Source organism: Ammospiza caudacuta, chromosome 21 (assembly GCF_027887145.1).
Source record: "Ammospiza caudacuta isolate bAmmCau1 chromosome 21, bAmmCau1.pri, whole genome shotgun sequence".
NCBI classification, from domain to species: domain Eukaryota; kingdom Metazoa; phylum Chordata; class Aves; order Passeriformes; family Passerellidae; genus Ammospiza; species Ammospiza caudacuta.
The window spans coordinates 11711118-11728906 of NC_080613.1; positions in this window are offsets into that span (position 1 = coordinate 11711118).

The window sequence follows — 17789 nt, forward strand, 5'->3', positions numbered from 1 at the left end:
TCTTTTCAAACCAAGACTGCAGCGGTGCGGCGGTGGTGCTAGTGTCAATCACCCAGGCTAGCCGGCCAGCAACCACTAGCAGTATGCAGGGGCACTTGTCCCAATAGCTTGGCTTCGGGAGAGCGCCTCAAGCAGTCACCCAGCGCTATGGTTGTAGGTGCTGCCAGGTGCGGACGAGCCCGAATCGCTGTAATGAACAGGAATAAAGAGCGCTGTCCGTTTTGGGCCAAAGTCCGGCTTTAATGGTGTCCAGGGGAGCCAACAAAACTAAGAGAATATGATGGTTGATACATGTGGTTATAAAGGGAGTGGGTGGTAGGGGTGGAACCCATACAGAGACCAATGGGAATCCAGGGGGGAAGTGGGATACAAGAGATTGACATACACAGGAGACCAATGGGTACAGCTTAAAGGAGGGGCCCCAGTACCTGAGAAAATCACTCCATGTCCTGGAGAGAAGCTTCTGGAGAAAAGGGAGTGAGCAGGGAGTGACTGGCAGGGCCCTGGGGAGGAGTAGGGGAAAGGATACATTAAGTTGTCAGGGTAACCAGGGAGGAGTAGAACTGGATACATTTGGCACCATGGGGACCAGAAAGATTGACATTTAACTGGGAGAGGAGGGAGAACCTGGGCAGAACCGTTAAAACATGGGGGGGAACAGAGCATTCCAGCTTCAAACAAAGGGAGAACAAATCAAGCAAATGGAAAGTAAAACAAACACACCACAACATCTCACCCTCTTTTGTTTAAAAAAGAAAAGAAAATGAAACCTAGAAGGGAGTGTGCTTGTCCCATTCAGGGACTGGGTCAGCATCTTCAAACCAGGGGTATCTTGGAGGGGCTGAGGTCCACGGATCATCATCCGCGGCTGAAGATGCTTCCGATAGATCCGAAGCTTCAGCTTCGCTGGATAAGTTCTCCAAAGATACCACCTGGTTGACACTTGGGGGTGAAGCAATCTTGTTCAACAGTCTTTTCACCAAACCCCAAACAACGGAACAAGCAACTAAAACAATGAAAACGACCAGTAAGACTAACAAAACAGTTTTCAACACTGACTCCATCCAGCCCGAAAGTCCCCATCCTGAAAAGAGGTCCCCCAGCCAGTCTGACATCTCCCTTCTTATATCATGAATCATGTCCTTCATTTTCCTGATGGAACTGTGCATGTCCTCATCCTTTGAAGAAAAATTGAGACAGCAGAGGCCCTCAAACTCCTCACATTGATGATTGTGCAGCAACAGGAGGAAGTCAAGGGCTGTCTGATTTTGCAAAGTCACTTTCCTTGTAATCTCTTTGTCTGATAGGAGGTCCGACAGAGTAGCTGATGTAAAATTGGCTTGCTTTTAGCCACCCAACACTCTAGGTGGGCCAATTCACCTAGAGCCTTAGCTGCGAACACCCAGGGCAAAAACACAGTGATTGCAACTCCTTTTGGTTTCGACCAATGAATAATTTTGGAGTCACACTCTGGGTCAAGATCTTTGATATCTCTTTTGGAGCGGGCCGAATTCAGTGTGACATTCTTAGATTTCCAATCATTAATTTGTGTTTTGTTGGGGGTAAACAGCGACAGCCATCCGAGGGTACAAGGACCTCCGATAAGGTGAGAGGGGATGCCTGCCCATGCTCGGTCTCCGCAAATCAAAAATATGCCACAGGGTAGGGACAAGGGTTTGCCTCCAATGGTGGACGCCGTATGTATTTGTGCGACTATTTCGCACCAGTAACTAGCGATGTATCCTTTCTTGAACTGACGCATCATTAGGAAGCGCTTGTCCCCAGGGACCGGTGTAAACACAAATTGAAAACAAAGGGAGGCATTGGAGGAGCCGAGCAACCCAAATTCAAGGGGTTCGGAATCCAAAGGTTGCTAGTCCTTTGATTCCATTTTCCCAACCCACTCTCGGGTCAAAACCAGGGGAGGCAGCAACTCTTTTGGGCATTATAGGAGCAAAGGAGGTATTAAAAGGAGAGGGTAACTCATTGGGAGGGAGAGGGATCCCTACAGGGCAAGACGACATTGGGTCCTCTGCTGATGCGGTGTTGAGGCAGATGTGGTCTTAACCGAGGCCCTATGCAAAAGTGCACCAGACGTTGGCTTTTGGCTGGGGAATGATCCAGGGATCAGAAGGTGGTATGAAGAACCAGAGAACTGCAGTCAGGAGAAGAGGAGTGGATGGAGCAAGGGCCACGTGGATGGGTGTCACTGAAAGGAAACAGCAAAATTATTAGTTTAGGGTTTTTTGGTTCTGCCCATAGGGAGGCTTCAGAAAAGGTCAGTATCTAAAGAAAAGGGGTCGGGTTTCCACCTCCTTCGCCAACATATCTCCTCAAACTGCATCGCCAGTCTCACTGACTTGGATTTCTTGGGGATGAACGGTCAGACCCACTTAGATGGCACCCATCTCAACCCTTAGGGGGTGGATACACAGGCGTACCCCCTCCCCCAGATAACGAGATCGTGGGGTCCTTCCGTTTTCCAGGTCTCCAGATCCTTTATAAGGACCGGAAGCCTGGCCTTCAGCTGCAGCTGCTCGTGGTGACCAAAATGCCGCACGACTGGGGGATTTAAATTCTCAAAGGAATAGTTCAAAAAGTTAATTGTAAACAGTGCCTTGGACAACTGGACATGAGGGGACTCCACCTTCATGGCCAAACGTTGTTGGTCTAGAACTCTCTTGAGGCTCTGGTGGGCCCTCTCAACCATGACTTGGCCTATCAGGGAATACGGGATGCCAGTTTTATGCTCTGTTCCCCATTGCTGTAGGAAGCTCTTCAGCTCCCTGGATTTGTACGCCGGGCCATTATCTGTTTTGATGACCTTGGGGATGCGCAGGACTGCAAAAGCCTGAAAAATATGTTTCTCCACATCCACAGTCCTTTTCCCTGTGTGGGCAGAAGCAAAGATTGCACTGGAGAAAGTGTCCACCAAAACATGCACATAAGAAAGTCGGCCGAAAGAAGGGATGTGCGTCACGTCCATTTGCCACACCTCACAGCTGGAAAGGCCTCTGGGGTTAGCTCCAGAGCTGATAGATGGGAGCTGGTGGGACTGGCATTGGGAACATTTCGCCATGATCGCCTTGGCCTGTTCACACGAAAGCTGGAACTGCCGAACCAGGACAGGAGTGTTCTGATGGAATTGCTGGTGGCTGATCTTAGCTTGACCGAAGAGATCTGGGAGCGGGGCCATTTGGACAGGAGCAGCTAGGGCATCGGCTCTCCGATTGCCCTCTGCGATGAACCCCGGCAGGTCGGTGTGTGACCTGACATGCATCACAAAAAAGGGGTGCTCTCAGTGGGAGACTAATTTAACCAATTTTGAGAGCAAATTAAAGAGAGGGATGTTGGACACCTCTTGAAGAACTGCCTCTTCAGCTCTGGACACTACACCTGCAACATAAGCAGAATCTGTAACTAAATTGAATGGTTCAGAGAACCTCTCGAAGGCCCTGACAACTGCGTCTAACTCAGCTACATGTGAAGAACCCTCCACTTTGGCAATATCAGCCTCCCACCGCTGAGTTTGAGGATCCTTCCAAGTCATCACTGACTTGTGGGATGCTCCAGACGCGTCTGTAAAAACTGTCAGTGCTTTAAAAGGGGTTCAACTCTGGACTCTTTACAAAGACAAGGAAAACTCTTGATTGAACAATTTGTGGGCTGGCCGATCAACAGCAATTTGGCCGGTGTAGCTATCCAGAGCAAACTGCAACATCTCATTAACCTCCAGCAGTTCGTCAAAGGTTCTCTTTTTTAGTTGGCCCGAATCCAATTTTATGGGGATGTGCATGCAGTCAAAATCACAACCTGCCAACTCCCTGATCCTCGATCTTGCTCTTCTGATCAATTCTGCCACCAGCTCTGATGGCTGTGTCATCCTTTTGGACTGGTGGTGATTGAGGAAAACCCACTCTATGATCAAGAGTGAGTCCCCCAAGCCCTGGTCCTTGCCGTTAATAGAATTGTCCCACTGAAAAATCACCCCGTGGAGGTGTGGCAACTTTCCCAGAATAATAAACCTGAAGGGCAGGCCCCGTTGGTACCTGTGGGCCTACCTGGCCAATATAGATTGTTGGATTTTCTCCAGTGCTGCCCGAGCCTCTGGGGTAAGCGACCTGGGAGAACTAAGCTCCTCTCCCCCTTTCAACAAATTGAAAAGGGGGGCTAGATCATCAGTTGGAATGCCCAGCCAAGGTCTTACCCAATTCAAGGACCCACACAGCTGGTGGACATCTGCCAAGGTCTTAATATTTGTTTTAATTGCCAATTTTTGCGGAACAATGGTCCGCCAAGTGATCTCAAGACCCAGGTACTTCCAGGGTGGCATCTGTTGAATTTTGTCCTGCTGGAGCTCGAACCGTGCAGCAATCAATGCATTGGTTGTCAGGTCAAGCACATGGGTAAGCATGTCGTCTGTCAGAGCACAAATTAATATATCGTCCATATAATGGAAAATGATGACATCTTCCAGGGCTGTACGTATCGGGGACAGCAAGGAAGCGATGTACCATTGGCAGATGATGGGGCTATTTTTCATTCCTTGCGGAAGGGAACGCCAATGGTAGTACTTGCTTGGGGCTTCACGGTTGATGGAAGGAACCGTGAAGGCAAAACGTGGGGTGTCGTCAGGGTGGAGAGGAATTTGGAAAAAGCAATCTTTTATATCGACAATGGTCAAATTCCAATTTTGGGGGAGCCTCGCTGGGGACGGCATCCCTGGTTGGAGAGGACCCATATCTTCAATGATATTATTAATCTTACGAAGATCGTGAAGGAGCTGCCACTTATCTTTGTTGGTTTTTTTGATGGCAAACACTGGGGAGTTCCACTCTGCCATGGTCTCCACCAGGTTGCCTTTAAGTTACTGCTCCTTCATGAGCTCGTTGAGCGCCTTCAATTTTTGTTTGTTGAGTGGCCACTGCGCTACCTGTACTGGTTTGTCAGATTTCCAATTCAGTTTCCAGGTAGGGCGCTACTCAGTGACCGCTGCCCGAAAAACCTGGGGAGCCCCTGGAATGTCAATTCGGGCTCCCCACTGGACAAGGAGGTCCCCCCCCACAGGGGTTTCGTATCGTCTAAGACGAATGGGCCTACCGAAGCCAATTGCCCATCTGGCCCCTTAATTTGCATGATGCTCTTGGATTGACGAGCCAATTGCATGCCTCTGACACCCTGTTCGTGTCTGGCCACGTTCTGCAACTCCCAATGCAACGGCCATTCAATGAGGAATTGGGTGTCAGAGGGCACAAGCAGCCCGCAGGCAGCCACCTTGTTCCTGGCACCCGGCTGCTCTGGAGCTTCCCCAAAGCATCTCCCAGGCCTGTGGCAGAAGCCCTTGAGGCCGGGCCTCAGCAGGAGGGTGGGGGCACCCCTGAGGTGCCCAGGCTGGGCTGGCTGGGCACAGGGATGGCAGGGGGCTGCTGCCTGGGCACAGGCACTGGGTGCTGCCAATAAGGGGCCGGGGGCAGAGGTAGGGCTGGCGGCCATCCCGGGCCCTGGCGGCTGCCCAGGCCATGGTGCCGAGACCGCCGTTCCCCTGACCCAGAGCTCTGGGCCCGCAGAGCTGCTGCCACCATGGGGAGGGTGGCTGCCTCTCCTCCAGCAGGGCTGCGGAGTGGCTGCTTCTCCGGCGGCTCTGGGCCCCACAGAAACAGTACCAGAACGGGCTCAGCAACAGCAGCACCCCGAACGGCGGCACCTGCTCGGCCAGGTGTCCGCACCTGCCGGGATGCCAGACGGGGGGAGCCCAGAGGCACAATGGCCCCTGCTTTGGCAAAAGGCTCAGCAGAGTTGGCCACAATGGCTCTCTCTTGACTTGCCAGCCTCACAGCTATGCTTGCCTGCTTCAGCTGCTGCCTGTGCCCCTGAATGACTTCCATGGCAGAGCTTGAGGCCAGACTTGCCTCCCACAGGCGGCGTCCCAAGGCAGCGGCATTGGTGCCATGGGCAGAGAGACACTCTGATGGGGCACCAGCCCTGCCATGCAGCTGCCCTCCCTCTCCTCTATGCAGGCACCTTAAAGGCACATGCGTCAGCTCTGAAACAAAATCCTGGACTTGCCTGGAACAAAGGAGGCGCTGGGGAAATCCTGGCACTTCCACGGGTCACTTTTCCTCTCCACTTGGGGAATCACAGAATGCAAGAACACTTTGCGTTGCAAAATATCACAAAGATCATGTGGTTTCCACCACCACCCTGCTGTGAGCACAGGTGCTGTGCAGGCACAGCTGTCACTAGAACTGGAAGAACACTTTTCCATGTTTACCTTTTCCTCCCCTGGATTTCAAGTTAACATGAAAAATTCAGCTGGTTACAGCTGAATAGTGTAGCTCACATGATTTGGATTCTCCAGTGGGCCACGGTATGTCCATTCAGCCTTTGTTAGACCATCCAGATGGAGCTCATCCCTGTGCAGCCCAGGCACAGGCAGCAGATTGGTCCATTTCAGCATCCCAAAGTCTTTGGGGCTTCCTGTGCACCCTGAGTCTCCTGAATCCTGTGGAGACTGAAAGCCTGGTCAGAGAAAAAGCCAGATAAACTTTCCCAGAAATGGTTCTAGCAAGTTTTGAGAAGGCAGAGAGAAAGAATGAAAACAACCTTGCAGCTGGTGTTGGAAACAGTTGTTTTCTCATCAGATGGTTTACCAAAGGGTGGTCCCTAATAAATCAATGGGTGACAGGTTAAGAGCCAATCAGGTTCTGGGTGAACAATGTTGGTTATAAGTATCAGGAGATTGTAATAAAGGAAGCATTTATGCCATCTTAAAATGCATGGAGTGTGTCACTTGTTTATCTGTTCCTTACTCAACGGTGACATGAATCCACTCTTGAATTCCGACTTAGTGCTGTGCAGCACATTAGAACACAGGAATCGCCTCTTTGGCTCATTCTTCGGTTTGCTGCTCTTGCCTAAAGTAGTCATAAGGAGTATATGCCAATGTAAAAATTATAGCTGAACACCAAGGAATTTTTCTGTATCATTTAAAACTAAACCCTTGTGTGACTGTTCAGAGACTCCGAAATCCAATGTAAAAATGACAGCTTTGATATTTAAGAATCCCAGAAATGGCAGGGCTGGCAGCCGAAATGTTGACATGTGATTCATCTGGTCAAGGATTTGAATGCTAATGCAGAAATTACAAAACTGTTACAAGTAGTTTTCATTGGCACCCCCACTTAAATGGCAGCAGCACACTTCCAAGGGACAGGGTATGACACTGGGGACAGTGTTTGGCACTTAATGGCTTCAGATCTGGGAGAGAAATGTTTTGCCTGGCTTCACCCAGGAGTTCAGGTTTTCCCATGGCTTTGATTGACTGGTCACTGCAGGTAGCTTTCACTAAATGCAAAAGGATGGAACAGCAGAACTTTGGGAGAAGGTGCCCTAGGGATATGCTGAAAACCTTACAAATGATCAGCAGGCTCTGGAAAACATAAAAAAAAAATGAAAAAGAGATGAAGCCCTGTGACTTTTCAGGCACAACTCTTTGGGTCTGGAGGAAATATTTGCCTCGCATCAGCTATGACACAGACAGACGGGCAGCACCTAGAGCATTGAACATCACAGACTGGGCCAGTGTTTTTCCCAGAAGAACAGACAGAAGATCACATGAAACATGACAGTGCCTCTATACAATCAAATCGTCCAGACAAACTCAGCAGTTGATGATGTGGTGGTGCTACTGCCAAAACTTTGGATGAAAAAATCCTTTAAGGATTGACTAACAGCTTCTGCCTTCTGACAGACAGCAAATGTGCCAGCAGTTGCTCCAACCCTAACCCTAACCGTAACCCTAATCCCTAACCCTAACCCTAACCCTAAAGCTAACCCTAACCCTAAACCCAGGCTGATTTAAATGACCAGGGTTAGGGTTAGGGTTAGGGTTACGCCTAGGTGTAGAGCTTTTTAAACCAGCAAGCTCTGAGCTGCAGGCTCAAGGCAGCTGCGAAAGGCATCCCAAGGGGAGCATAAAAGTGCCAGAAAATGGCTGCCTTCACACAGTTTCATTGGCACCATTGCTAAGCCTTGGATGAATTACCTGCCTCCAGTCTCAGCTAGGGACATGGTTTTTTAAACCAGGAAGCCCTGAGCTCCAGGCACACGGCAGCTGCCAAAGGCATCCCAAGGGGAGTACAAAAGTGCAACAACATGGCAGCTTTCACAGCTTTTTCCTTGGCACCATCCCTATACGTAGGCTGATTTATCTGCCTAGGGTTAGGGTCAGGCTTCAGCCTAGGGCTAGGATTTTTTTAACCAGGAAGCCCTGAGTTCCAGGCTTACTGCAGCTGCCAAAGGCATCCCAAAGGGAGCGTAGAAGTGCCAAAACTTGGCTGCTTTCACAGCTTTTTCCTTAGGAAGAACCCTAATAGCCGGCTGATTTACCTTCCTAGGGTTACTGTTAGGCTTAGGCCTAGGACTTTTAAAACCAGGAAGCCCTGGGCTCCAGGCACACTGCAGCTGCGAAAGGCATCCCAAGGGGAGCGCAAAAGTGACGCAACTTGGCTGCCTCCGCTGCTATTTCCATGAGAGCATCCCGAACCATAGGCTGATTTTCCTTCCTAGGGTTGAGGTTTGAGTTACGCCTAGGGTTAGTGTTCTTTTAACCAGAAAGCCCTGAGTTCCAAGAACACAGCAGCTGCAAAGGACTAGCCAAGAAGAGCGCAAAAGTACCACAACATGCCTGCCTCCACAGCTTTTTCCTTGGGGACATCCCTAATTCCTGGCTGATTTGCATTTCTCGTCTTAGGGTTTGCGTTAGTCCTAGGGCTAGGATTTTTAAAATCAGGAAGCCCTGAGTTCCAGGCACACTGGAGCTGTGAAAGGCATCCAAAAGGGAGTGCAAAAGTGCCACAACATGGCTGCTTTCACGGCTTTTTCCTTGGCAAGAAGCCTAACACCAGGCTGATTTCCCTTCCCAGTGTTAGTGTTAGGCTTAGGCCTAGGGCTAGGATTTTTAAAACTAGGAAGCCCTTAGCTCCAGGCACACTGCAGCTGTTAAAGGCATCCCAAGAGGGCCGCAAAAGTGACACAACTTGGCTGCCTCTGCTGCTATTCTCATGAGTCCATCCTGAACCATAGGCTGATTTTCCTTCCTAGGGTTAGGGTTAGAGTTAGGCCTAGGCTTAGTGTTTTTTAACCCGAAAGCCCTGAGTTCCAAGGACACAGCAGCTGCGAAGGACTACCCAAGAGGAGCGCAAAAGTGCCACAACATGGCTGCCTCCAGCGCTTTTTCCTTTGGACCATCATGGTCCCTAGGCTGATTTACTTGCCTCCAGTTGCAGCTATGGTCACGCCAAGGGATAGGGTTTTTAAATCAGTAAACCCTGAGCTCCAGACCCAGTGCAGCTGCGAAAGGCTTCCCAAGGGCAGCCAAACATTGCCTCAACATCAACATGCTCCCTGCAGTGCTTTTTTCCTTGGGAACATCCCTATACCTAGGCTGATTTATCTGCCTAGGGTTAGGGTTAGGGTTCAGCCTAGGGATAGGATTTTTTAAAACAGGAAGCCCTGAGTTTGGCTTCCATTCCAAAGGCATCCCAAGGGGAAAGCAAATGTGCCACAACTTGGCTGTGTCCAGAGCTTTTTCCTTGGGACCATCCCGAAACGAAGGCTGATTTAGAAGCCTCCAGTTAGGGCTAAAGTTGTGGTTTTTTAAACCAGGAAGCCCTGTGCTGCAAGCACACTGCAGCTGTGAAAGGCATCCCAAGGGGAGCGCAAAAGTGCCACAACATGGCTGTCTCCACAGCTTTTTTCTTGGGATAATTCCTAAACCCATGCTGATTTAAATGACCAGTGTTAGGGTTAGGGTTAGGGTTACGCCTAGGTGTAGAGCTTTTTAAACCAGCAAGCTCTGAGCTCCAGGCACACGGCAGCTGCGAAAGGCATCCCAAGGGGAGCACAAAAGTGCCAGAAAATGGCTGCCTCCACACGTTTTCATTGGCTCCATTGCTAAGCCTAGGCTGAATTACCTGCCTCCAGTCTCAGCTAGGGACATGGTTTTTTAAACCAGGAAGCCCTGAGCTCCAGGCACACGGCAGCTGTGAAAGGCATCCCAAGGGGAGTACAAAAGTGCAACAACATGGCAGCTTTCACAGCTTTTTCCTTGGCACCATCCCTATACGTAGGCTGATTTATCTGCCTAGGGTTAGGGTCAGGCTTCAGCCTAGGGCTAGGATTTTTTTAACCAGGAAGCCCTGAGTTCCAGGCTTACTGCAGCTGCCAAAGGCATCCCAAGGGGAGCGCAGAAGTGCCACAACTTGGCTGCTTTCACAGCTTTTTCCTTAGGAAGAACCCTAATAGCCGGCTGATTTACCTTCCTAGGGTTACTGTTAGGCTTAGGCCTAGGACTTTTAAAACCAGGAAGCCCTGGGCTCCAGGCACACTGCAGCTGCGAAAGGCATCCCAAGGGGAGCGCAAAAGTGACGCAACTTGGCTGCCTCCGCTGCTATTTCCATGAGACGATCCCGAACCATAGGCTGATTTTCCTTCCTAGGGTTGAGGTTTGAGTTACGCCTAGGGTTAGTGTTCTTTTAACCAGAAAGCCCTGAGTTCCAAGAACACATCAGCTGCAAAGGACTAGCCAAGAAGAGCGCAAAAGTACCACAACATGCCTGCCTCCACAGCTTTTTCCTTGGGGACATCCCTAATTCCTGGCTGATTTGCATTTCTCGTCTTAGGGTTTGCGTTAGTCCTAGGGCTAGGATTTTTAAAATCAGGAAGCCCTGAGTTCCAGGCACACTGGAGCTGTGAAAGGCATCCAAAAGGGAGTGCAAAAGTGCCACAACATGGCTGCTTTCACGGCTTTTTCCTTGGCAAGAAGCCTAACACCAGGCTGATTTCCCTTCCCAGTGTTAGTGTTAGGCTTAGGCCTAGGGCTAGGATTTTTAAAACTAGGAAGCCCTTAGCTCCAGGCACACTGCAGCTGTTAAAGGCATCCCAAGAGGGCCGCAAAAGTGACACAACTTGGCTGCCTCTGCTGCTATTCTCATGAGTCCATCCTGAACCATAGGCTGATTTTCCTTCCTAGGGTTAGGGTTAGAGTTAGGCCTAGGCTTAGTGTTTTTTAACCCGAAAGCCCTGAGTTCCAAGGACACAGCAGCTGCGAAGGACTACCCAAGAGGAGCGCAAAAGTGCCACAACATGGCTGCCTCCAGCGCTTTTTCCTTTGGACCATCATGGTCCCTAGGCTGATTTACTTGCCTCCAGTTGCAGCTATGGTCACGCCGAGGGATAGGGTTTTTAAATCAGTAAACCCTGAGCTCCAGACCCAGTGCAGCTGCGAAAGGCTTCCCAAGGGCAGCCAAACATTGCCTCAACATGCTCCCTCCAGCGCTTTTTTCCTTGGGAACATCCCTATACCTAGGCTGATTTATCTGCCTAGGGTTAGGGTTAGGGTTCAGCCTAGGGATAGGATTTTTTAAAACAGGAAGCCCTGAGTTCCAGGGGCCCTGCAGCTGCCAAAGGCATCCCAAGGGGAAAGCAAATGTGCCACAACTTGGCTGTGTCCAGAGCTTTTTCCTTGGGACCATCCCGAAACGAAGGCTGATTTAGAAGCCTCCAGTTAGGGCTAAAGTTGTGGTTTTTTAAACCAGGAAGCCCTGTGCTGCAAGCACACTGCAGCTGTGAAAGGCATCCCAAGGGGAGCGCAAAAGTGCCACAACATGGCTGTCTCCACAGCTTTTTTCTTGGGATAATTCCTAAACCCATGCTGATTTAAATGACCAGTGTTATGGTTAGGGTTAGGGTTACGCCTAGGTGTAGAGCTTTTTAAACCAGCAAGCTCTGAGCTCCAGGCACACGGCAGCTGCGAAAGGCATCCCAAGGGGAGCACAAAAGTGCCAGAAAATGGCTGCCTCCACACGTTTTCATTGGCTCCATTGCTAAGCCTAGGCTGAATTACCTGCCTCCAGTCTCAGCTAGGGACATGGTTTTTTAAACCAGGAAGCCCTGAGCTCCAGGCACACGGCAGCTGCCAAAGGCATCCCAAGGGGAGTACAAAAGTGCAACAACATGGCAGCTTTCACAGCTTTTTCCTTGGCACCATCCCTATACGTAGGCTGATTTATCTGCCTAGGGTTAGGGTCAGGCTTCAGCCTAGGGCTAGGATTTTTTTAACCAGGAAGCCCTGAGTTCCAGGCTTACTGCAGCTGCCAAAGGCATCCCAAGGGGAGGGCAGAAGTGCCACAACTTGGCTGCTTTCACAGCTTTTTCCTTAGGAAGAACCCTAATAGCCGGCTGATTTACCTTCCTAGGGTTACTGTTAGGCTTAGGCCTAGGACTTTTAAAACCAGGAAGCCCTGGGCTCCAGGCACACTGCAGCTGCGAAAGGCATCCCAAGGGGAGCGCAAAAGTGACGCAACTTGGCTGCCTCCGCTGCTATTTCCATGAGACGATCCCGAACCATAGGCTGATTTTCCTTCCTAGGGTTGAGGTTTGAGTTATGCCTAGGGTTAGTGTTCTTTTAACCAGAAAGCCCTGAGTTCCAAGAACACAGCAGCTGCAAAGGACTAGCCAAGAAGAGCGCAAAAGTACCACAACATGCCTGCCTCCACAGCTTTTTCCTTGGGGACATCCCTAATTCCTGGCTGATTTGCATTTCTCGTCTTAGGGTTTGCGTTAGTCCTAGGGCTAGGATTTTTAAAATCAGGAAGCCCTGAGTTCCAGGCACACTGGAGCTGTGAAAGGCATCCAAAAGGGAGTGCAAAAGTGCCACAACATGGCTGCTTTCACGGCTTTTTCCTTGGCAAGAAGCCTAACACCAGGCTGATTTCCCTTCCCAGTGTTAGTGTTAGGCTTAGGCCTAGGGCTAGGATTTTTAAAACTAGGAAGCCCTTAGCTCCAGGCACACTGCAGCTGTTAAAGGCATCCCAAGAGGGCCGCAAAAGTGACACAACTTGGCTGCCTCTGCTGCTATTCTCATGAGTCCATCCCGAACCATAGGCTGATTTTCCTTCCTAGGGTTAGGGTTAGAGTTACGCCTAGGCTTAGTGTTTTTTAACCCGAAAGCCCTGAGTTCCCAGGACACAGCAGCTGCGAAGGACTACCCAAGAGGAGCGCAAAAGTGCCACAACATGGCTGCCTCCAGCGCTTTTTCCTTTGGACCATCATGGTCCCTAGGCTGATTTACTTGCCTCCAGTTGCAGCTATGGTCACGCCAAGGGATAGGGTTTTTAAATCAGTAAACCCTGAGCTCCAGACCCAGTGCAGCTGCGAAAGGCTTCCCAAGGGCAGCCAAACATTGCCTCAACATCAACATGCTCCCTGCAGTGCTTTTTTCCTTGGGAACATCCCTATACCTAGGCTGATTTATCTGCCTAGGGTTAGGGTTAGGGTTCAGCCTAGGGATAGGATTTTTTAAAACAGGAAGCCCTGAGTTTGGCTTCCATTCCAAAGGCATCCCAAGGGGAAAGCAAATGTGCCACAACTTGGCTGTGTCCAGAGCTTTTTCCTTGGGACCATCCCGAAACGAAGGCTGATTTAGAAGCCTCCAGTTAGGGCTAAAGTTGTGGTTTTTTAAACCAGGAAGCCCTGTGCTGCAAGCACACTGCAGCAGTGAAAGGCATCCCAAGGGGAGCGCAAAAGTGCCACAACATGGCTGTCTCCACAGCTTTTTTCTTGGGATAATTCCTAAACCCATGCTGATTTAAATGACCAGTGTTATGGTTAGGGTTAGGGTTACGCCTAGGTGTAGAGCTTTTTAAACCAGCAAGCTCTGAGCTCCAGGCACACGGCAGCTGCGAAAGGCATTCCAAGGGGAGCACAAAAGTGCCAGAAAATGGCTGCCTCCACACGTTTTCATTGGCTCCATTGCTAAGCCTAGGCTGAATTACCTGCCTCCAGTCTCAGCTAGGGACATGGTTTTTTAAACCAGGAAGCCCTGAGCTCCAGGCACACGGCAGCTGTGAAAGGCATCCCAAGGGGAGTACAAAAGTGCAACAACATGGCAGCTTTCACAGCTTATTCCTTGGCACCATCCCTATACGTAGGCTGATTTATCTGCCTAGGGTTAGGGTCAGGCTTCAGCCTAGGGCTAGGATTTTTTTAACCAGGAAGCCCTGAGTTCCAGGCTTACTGCAGCTGCCAAAGGCATCCCAAGGGGAGCGCAGAAGTGCCACAACTTGGCTGCTTTCACAGCTTTTTCCTTAGGAAGAACCCTAATAGCCGGCTGATTTACCTTCCTAGGGTTACTGTTAGGCTTAGGCCTAGGACTTTTAAAACCAGGAAGCCCTGGGCTCCAGGCACACTGCAGCTGCGAAAGGCATCCCAAGGGGAGCGCAAAAGTGACGCAACTTGGCTGCCTCCGCTGCTATTTCCATGAGACGATCCCGAACCATAGGCTGATTTTCCTTCCTAGGGTTGAGGTTTGAGTTACGCCTAGGGTTAGTGTTCTTTTAACCAGAAAGCCCTGAGTTCCAAGAACACATCAGCTGCAAAGGACTAGCCAAGAAGAGCGCAAAAGTACCACAACATGCCTGCCTCCACAGCTTTTTCCTTGGGGACATGCCTAATTCCTGGCTGACTTGCCTTTCTCGTCTTAGGGTTGGCGTTAGGCCTAGGGCTAGGATTTTTAAAATCAGGAAGCCCAGACCTCCAGGCACACTGGAGCTGTGAAAGGCATCCAAAAGGGAGTGCAAAAGTGCCACAACATGGCTGCTTTCACGGCTTTTTCCTTGGCAAGAAGCCTAACACCAGGCTGATTTCCCTTCCCAGTGTTAGTGTTAGGCTTAGGCCTAGGGCTAGGATTTTTAAAACTAGGAAGCCCTTAGCTCCAGGCACACTGCAGCTGTTAAAGGCATCCCAAGAGGGCCGCAAAAGTGACACAACTTGGCTGCCTCTGCTGCTATTCTCATGAGTCCATCCCGAACCATAGGCTGATTTTCCTTCCTAGGGTTAGGGTTAGAGTTAGGCCTAGGCTTAGTGTTTTTTAACCCGAAAGCCCTGAGTTCCAAGGACACAGCAGCTGCGAAGGACTACCCAAGAGGAGCGCAAAAGTGCCACAACATGGCTGCCTCCAGCGCTTTTTCCTTTGGACCATCATGGTCCCTAGGCTGATTTACTTGCCTCCAGTTGCAGCTATGGTCACGCCGAGGGATAGGGTTTTTAAATCAGTAAACCCTGAGCTCCAGACCCAGTGCAGCTGCGAAAGGCTTCCCAAGGGCAGCCAAACATTGCCTCAACATGCTCCCTGCAGTGCTTTTTTCCTTGGGAACATCCCTATACCTAGGCTGATTTATCTGCCTAGGGTTAGGGTTAGGGTTCAGCCTAGGGATAGGATTTTTTAAAACAGGAAGCCCTGAGTTCCAGGGGCCCTGCAGCTGCCAAAGGCATCCCAAGGGGAAAGCAAATGTGCCACAACTTGGCTGTGTCCAGAGCTTTTTCCTTGGGACCATCCCGAAACGAAGGCTGATTTAGAAGCCTCCAGTTAGGGCTAAAGTTGTGGTTTTTTAAACCAGGAAGCCCTGTGCTGCAAGCACACTGCAGCTGTGAAAGGCATCCCAAGGGGAGCGCAAAAGTGCCACAACATGGCTGTCTCCACAGCTTTTTTCTTGGGATAATTCCTAAACCCATGCTGATTTAAATGACCAGTGTTATGGTTAGGGTTAGGGTTACGCCTAGGTGTAGAGCTTTTTAAACCAGCAAGCTCTGAGCTCCAGGCACACGGCAGCTGCGAAAGGCATCCCAAGGGGAGCACAAAAGTGCCAGAAAATGGCTGCCTCCACACGTTTTCATTGGCTCCATTGCTAAGCCTAGGCTGAATTACCTGCCTCCAGTCTCAGCTAGGGACATGGTTTTTTAAACCAGGAAGCCCTGAGCTCCAGGCACACGGCAGCTGTGAAAGGCATCCCAAGGGGAGTACAAAAGTGCAACAACATGGCAGCTTTCACAGCTTATTCCTTGGCACCATCCCTATACGTAGGCTGATTTATCTGCCTAGGGTTAGGGTCAGGCTTCAGCCTAGGGCTAGGATTTTTTTAACCAGGAAGCCCTGAGTTCCAGGCTTACTGCAGCTGCCAAAGGCATCCCAAGGGGAGCGCAGAAGTGCCACAACTTGGCTGCTTTCACAGCTTTTTCCTTAGGAAGAACCCTAATAGCCGGCTGATTTACCTTCCTAGGGTTACTGTTAGGCTTAGGCCTAGGACTTTTAAAACCAGGAAGCCCTGGGCTCCAGGCACACTGCAGCTGCGAAAGGCATCCCAAGGGGAGCGCAAAAGTGACGCAACTTGGCTGCCTCCGCTGCTATTTCCATGAGACGATCCCGAACCATAGGCTGATTTTCCTTCCTAGGGTTGAGGTTTGAGTTACGCCTAGGGTTAGTGTTCTTTTAACCAGAAAGCCCTGAGTTCCAAGAACACATCAGCTGCAAAGGACTAGCCAAGAAGAGCGCAAAAGTACCACAACATGCCTGCCTCCACAGCTTTTTCCTTGGGGACATCCCTAATTCCTGGCTGACTTGCCTTTCTCATCTTAGGGTTGGCGTTAGGCCTAGGGCTAGGATTTTTAAAATCAGGAAGCCCAGACCTCCAGGCACTCTGGAGCTGTGAAAGGCATCCAAAAGGGAGTGCAAAAGTGCCACAACATGGCTGCTTTCACGGCTTTTTCCTTGGCAAGAAGCCTAACACCAGGCTGATTTCCCTTCCCAGTGTTAGTGTTAGGCTTAGGCCTAGGGCTAGGATTTTTAAAACTAGGAAGCCCTTAGCTCCAGGCACACTGCAGCTGTTAAAGGCATCCCAAGAGGGCCGCAAAAGTGACACAACTTGGCTGCCTCTGCTGCTATTCTCATGAGTCCATCCCGAACCATAGGCTGATTTTCCTTCCTAGGGTTAGGGTTAGAGTTACGCCTAGGCTTAGTGTTTTTTAACCCGAAAGCCCTGAGTTCCAAGGACACAGCAGCTGCGAAGGACTACCCAAGAGGAGCGCAAAAGTGCCACAACATGGCTGCCTCCAGCGCTTTTTCCTTTGGACCATCATGGTCCCTAGGCTGATTTACTTGCCTCCAGTTGCAGCTATGGTCACGCCAAGGGATAGGGTTTTTAAATCAGTAAACCCTGAGCTCCAGACCCAGTGCAGCTGCGAAAGGCTTCCCAAGGGCAGCCAAACATTGCCTCAACATGCTCCCTGCAGTGCTTTTTTCCTTGGGAACATCCCTATACCTAGGCTGATTTATCTGCCTAGGGTTAGGGTTAGGGTTCAGCCTAGGGATAGGATTTTTTAAAACAGGAAGCCCTGAGTTCCAGGGGCCCTGCAGCTGCCAAAGGCATCCCAAGGGGAAAGCAAATGTGCCACAACTTGGCTGTGTCCAGAGCTTTTTCCTTGGGACCATCCCGAAACGAAGGCTGATTTAGAAGCCTCCAGTTAGGGCTAAAGTTGTGGTTTTTTAAACCAGGAAGCCCTGTGCTGCAAGCACACTGCAGCAGTGAAAGGCATCCCAAGGGGAGCGCAAAAGTGCCACAACATGGCTGTCTCCACAGCTTTTTCCTTGGCATAATTCCTAAACCCATGCTGATTTAAATGACCAGTGTTATGGTTAGGGTTAGGGTTACACCTAGGTGTAGAGCTTTTTAAACCAGCAAGCTCTGAGCTCCAGGAACACGGCAGCTGCGAAAGGCATCCCAAGGGGAGCACAAAAGTGCCAGAAAATGGCTGCCTCCACACGTTTTCATTGGCTCCATTGCTAAGCCTAGGCTGAATTACCTGCCTCCAGTCTCAGCTAGGGACATGGTTTTTTAAACCAGGAAGCCCTGAGCTCCAGGCACACGGCAGCTGTGAAAGGCATCCCAAGGGGA